Source organism: Trichosurus vulpecula, chromosome 8 (assembly GCF_011100635.1).
Source record: "Trichosurus vulpecula isolate mTriVul1 chromosome 8, mTriVul1.pri, whole genome shotgun sequence".
In the NCBI taxonomy this organism is placed as follows: Eukaryota; Metazoa; Chordata; class Mammalia; order Diprotodontia; family Phalangeridae; genus Trichosurus; species Trichosurus vulpecula.
The window spans coordinates 80,641,099-80,646,698 of NC_050580.1; positions in this window are offsets into that span (position 1 = coordinate 80,641,099).

A 5,600-nucleotide genomic window follows, 5' to 3' on the forward strand; every position below is an offset into this window, starting at 1 on the left:
AGCATTTATCATTTTCCTGTTTTGTTATTTTAGCCAATCTGACAGGAGAGATGTGGTATCTAAGAGTTGTTCTGATTTGCATTTCTCTAATCAGTAGTGATTTAGAGCATTTTTCATATGCCTATAAATAGCTTTAATTACTTCCTCTGCAAACTGCCTGTTCATATCCTTTCACCATTTCTCAATTGTGGAATGGCTTGTATTCCTATATATTTGGCTCAGATCCCTGTATATTCTAGAAATGAGGCCTTTATCAGAGACACTAGTTGTAAAGATTTTCTCCCAATTTTCTGCTTACCTCTTAATTTTTGTTGCATTGGCTTTTTTTGTACAAAAACATTTCAGTTTAACATAATCAAAATTATCCACTTTGCATTTTGTAATGCTCTCTATCTCTTATTGGGTCATGAATTCTTTTCTTTTCCGTAAATCTGATAAGTAAACTATTCCTTGCTCTCCCAAATTACTTATAGTATCAGCCTTTACTCCTAAATCATGAACCCATTTTGACATTATTTTGGTATATGGTGTAAGATATTGGTCTCGCCCCGTTTCTGCCCTACCATTTTCCAATTTTCCCAACAATTTTTGTGAAATCGTGAATTATTAGTCCAGAAGCTGGCCTCTTTGGGTTTATCAAAGAATAGATTGCTATAGTTGTTGACTTCTCTATCTTGTATTCCTATCCTATTCCACTGATCCACACCTCTATTTCTTAGCCAGTACCAGGTAGTTTTGACGACTGGTGCTCTGTAGTACAGTTTAATATCTGGTATCGCTAGGCCACCTTCTCTAGCATTTCCTTTCACTAAGACCCTAGATATTCTAGACCTCTTGTTTTTCCAGATGAATGTTGTTATTTTGTCCAGCTCAGTAAAATATTTTTTTGGTAGTTCAATTGGTGTGGCACTGAATAGATACATCAACTTAGGTAAAATTGTTATTTTTATTATATTAGCTCGGCCTAACCATCAGCAACTGATATTTTCCCATTTATTTAGATCTGACTTTATTTGCGTGAAAAGTGTTTCATAATTATGTTCATATAGGCCCTGGGATTGTCTTGGCAAATAGACTCCCAAATATTTTATAGTGTCTACAGTAACTTTGAATGGAATTTCTCTTTCTATCTCTTGCTGTTGGGCTTTGTCAGTAATGTATAGGAATGCTGAGGATTGATGTGGGTTTATTTTATATCCTGCAACTTTGCTAAAGTTGTTTATTATTTCAAGTAGTTTTTTACTTGATTCTCTAGGATTCTCTAAATAAATCATCATATCATCTGCAAAAAGTGATAATTTAGTTTCTTCTTTTCCTATTCTAATTCCTTCAATTTCTTTTTCTTCTCTTATTGCTACAGCTAACGTTTCTAGTACCAAATTGAATAGTAGGGGTGATAATGGACATCCTTGTTTCATCCCTGATCTTATTGGGAATGCATCTAGCTTATCCCCATTACAAATAATGCTTGTTGATGGTTTTAGGGAGATGCTATTTATAATTTTAAGGAAGGTTCCATTTATTCCTATGCTTTCTAGTGTTTTTAATAGGAATGGGTGTTGTATTTTGTCAAAGGCTTTTTCTGCATCGATTGAGATGATCATATGGTTTCTGCTAGTTTTCTTGTTGATATGGTCAATTGTGCTAATAGTTTTCCTAATATTGAACCAGCCTTGCATTCCTGGAAAAAATTCTACCTTGTCAAAGTGTATTATTCTTGTGATAAGTTCCTGCAATGGTTTTCTAATATTTTATTTAAAATTTTTGCATCAATATTCATTAGAGAAATTGGTCTATAATTTTCTTTCTCTGTTTTGACTCTACCTGGTTTGGGTATTAGTACCATATTTGTGTCATAAAAAGAATTTGGTAGGACTCCTTCTTCACCTATTTTCCCAAGTAGTCTACAAAGTATTGGAATGAGTTGTTCTTTAAATATTTGATAGAATTCACATGTAAAACCATCTGGCCAATTTTTTCCTAGGGAGTTCATTGAAGGCATGCTCAATTTCTTTTTCTAAGATAGGCTTATTTAGAAATTTTACTTCCTTTTCTGTTAAACGGGGCAGTATATGTTTTTGTAGATATTCATCCATATCTCTAAGGTTGTCAAATTTATGGGCATACAATTGGGCAAAATAATTCCTAATTATTGTTTTGATTTTCTCTTCATTAGAGGTGACCTCACCCTTTTCATTTTTGATACTGGTAATTTGATTTTCTTCTTTCTTTTTTTTAATCAAATTGACCAAAGGTTTATCAATTTTTTTGTTTTTTCATAAAACCAGCTCTATATTTTATTTATTAATTCAATAGTTTTCTTGGTTTCAATTTTATTAATCTCTCCTTTGATTTTCAGTATTTCTAATTTGGTATTTAATTGGGGATTTTCAATTTGCTCTTTTTCTAGCTCTTTCAGCTGCATGCCCAGATCATTGATCTCCTTTTTCCCTATTTTATTCATGTAAGCATTTAGGGATATAACGCTTCCCCTAAGAACTGCTTTTGTTGCATCCCATAAGTTTTGGTATGTTGTTTCATTATTGTAATTCTCTTGAATGAAATTATTAATTGTTTCTCTGATTCGTTCTTTGGCCCATTCTTTAGAATTAGATTATTTAGTTTCCAATTAATTTTTAGCTTATTTTTCCATGGTACTTTGTTACAAATAATTCTTATTGCATCATGATCTGAAAAGTGTGCTTTGACTACTTCTGCCTTTCTGCACTGGATTGTGAGGTTACTATGCCCTAGTACATGGTCAATTTTTGAGTATGTGCCATGTATTGCTGAGAAGAAAGTATATTCCTTTTTATCCCCATTCAATTTTCTCCAGAGGTCTGTCATAACTGTCTTTTCTAAAATTCTGTTTACCTCCTTAACTTCTTTCTTATTTATTTTGAGGTTAGATTTATCAAGTTCAGAAAGGGGGAGGTTGAAATATTATAGTTTTGCTGTCTATTTCTTCCTGTAACTCCCTTAACCTCTCCTGTAGGAATTTGTATGCCTTACCACTTGGTGCATATGTGTTAAACAATGATATTGCTTCATTGTTTGTGGTGCCTTTTAGCAGGGTATAATGTCCTTCCTTATCTCTTTTAACTAAATCTATCTTTACTTTTGCTTTGTTTGAGATTAGGATAGCTACACTTGCTTTTTTGACTTTACCTGAGGCGCAATATATTTTACTCCAGCCTTTTCCCTTTACCCTATGTGTATCCCCCTGTTTCAAATGTGTTTCTTGTAAACAGCATATTGTAGAATTATGGTTTTTAATCCATTCTGCTAACCGCTTCTGTTTTATGGGAGAGTTCATCCTGTTCACATTCACAGTTATAATTTCTATCTGTGTCTTTTTCCCCATCCTATTTTCCCCGTTTATGCTTTTATTTCTCCCTTTCCCGTTCTCCTCCTCAACAAAGTTTTGCTTTTGACTGCCGCCTTCCACAGTTTACCCTCCCTCTTTATTGCCCTCCGTTTCCTTACTGTTTCCCACTTGCTTCTTCTCCCCTCCCTTCTGACCACCCCCCTCCCTTTTTCCCCCCTTCCCCTCCTACTTCCCATAGGACAAGTTGGATTTCTAAACTTATCAGAGTATGTTATTCCCTTTGTGAACTGGATCAAATGACAGTAAAGCTCAAATACTGCTCTTCTCCCTCCCTTCTTTCCCTCTACTATAATATGTTTTTGTGCCTCTTCATTTGGTGTAATTTACCCTTCTCTATTACCTCCTTACCTCTTCTCTCATAGCCCTCCCTTTATATCTCTTACTTATGTTTTTTTATCCTTACATCAGTTAATTTATACAGGCATTCACCATCTATGTGTATCCCTTTCAATTGTCATAATAGCTGTACCATTCTCAAGACTGACATATATATGTATATATGTGTATATATATCATACATAAGATGATATAATCCCACATAAAGATGCAAACAACCTGCCCTTATTGGTTAATAAGGTTTATAGGGGGGGGCGGTTTCCCACGGTAACCTTTTTATGTCTCTCTTGAGTTTTGTATTTGGAGATCAAACTTTCCATTGAGTTCTGGCCTTTTCATCAGGAAGGTCTGGAATTCCCTTATTTTGAATGTCCATTGAATGTCCATCTCCTTGCCTGAAAAATTATCCTTAGTTTTGCTGGGTAGTTTATTCTTGATTGTAGTCCCAGCTCCTTTGCCCTTCGGAATATCATATTCCAATTTCTCCTGTCTTTTAATGTGGAAGCTGAGAGATCCTGCGTGACCCTGACTGTAGTTCCACGATGTTTGAGTTGCTTCTTTTTGGCTGCTTGTAGTATTTTCTCCTGGAGTTTGTAGTTCTGAAATTTGGCTATAATATTTCTTGGTGTTTTCTGTTTGGGATCTCTTTCAGGGGGTGATCGGTGAATTCTTTCAATGACTATTTTCCCCTCTGGTTCTAGGACCTCTGGGCAGTTGTCTTTGATAATTTCTTCGAAGATATTGTCAAGGCTCTTTTTTTCATCGTGGGTTTCAGGTAGACCAATAACTCATAAATTGTCTCTCCTGGATCTATTTTCCTGGTCAGTTGTTTTCCCAATCAGATATTTCACATTTTTTTTCTATTTTTTCATTCTTTACATTTTGTTTTACTACTTCTTGGTGCCTCATAGATTGATTAGCTTCCACTTGCTCAACTCTAATTTTTAATGAGTTAGTGTTTTCATTTTGCTTTTGAGTCTCCTTTTCTGATTTGTTGATTTTACCTCTCAGGGTGTCATTTTCTCTATTTAGATTGTGAATCTCTGCGGCCATTTTGCCAATCTTATTCTTTAGAGACTTCTCCATTTTTTCCGTGTTTTCTTTTACCTCCCTAATTTGGTTTTTAAAATCCTCTTTTAGCTCTTCCAGCAATGCTTTTTGGACTGGAGACCAGTTCTCAATATATTTTGAAATACAGATGTATCTATAGTGTCATTGCTGCCCTCTTCCAAATTGGTATTTTGATCATGCCTGTCTCCATAAAAACAATCTATTGACCTTGTTTTTTTTTGTATTTTTCTTCATGTTGGTTTGCCTTTTCCTGGCTTCACAACAAATATCTGCCTTTGGGGCTCAGGGCTCTCTGTCCCAGCTTTCGTATTCTGGGGATTGTGAGTCTAGAATTATAGCCTTCAGTTTCCTGAGGTGTGGGGGAGTGGTCTGGCTCCCTGATGTCTCACTCTCTGTGGGTCCTCTCCAGCACTGTTGCTCTTCGGCAACGGTCTCGGCTGTTTTTTGTTTGAGCTGATGTCTGGCACTTCCCCTGGGGGAGCAAGATTATGTCTGGGCTCCTGGTGTTGACCCCTACCGATTTTGCCCCTCTGGGACTAATGAATTTCTACTGTTTGACCACTGAAGCCCCACTTCTTTCTCCTCTGTTCCAACATTCTTTTTTTTTTTCCCTGAGGAATTCTCCGGGTTTGGGGGGGGGGGGATTAGAGCCATTTACTTGGCCATTATGTCTCCCGGAAGTTCAAGAAGCTGCATTTCATTCCTTCAGGCTGCAAGCTTTAGGAGTCAGTGTTTCACTGCCGGTGGCATTGGGCTGCCTCTCCTGGCTTCCACAGACTGCCGTTCTGTGTTGGGAGCCTGGGGA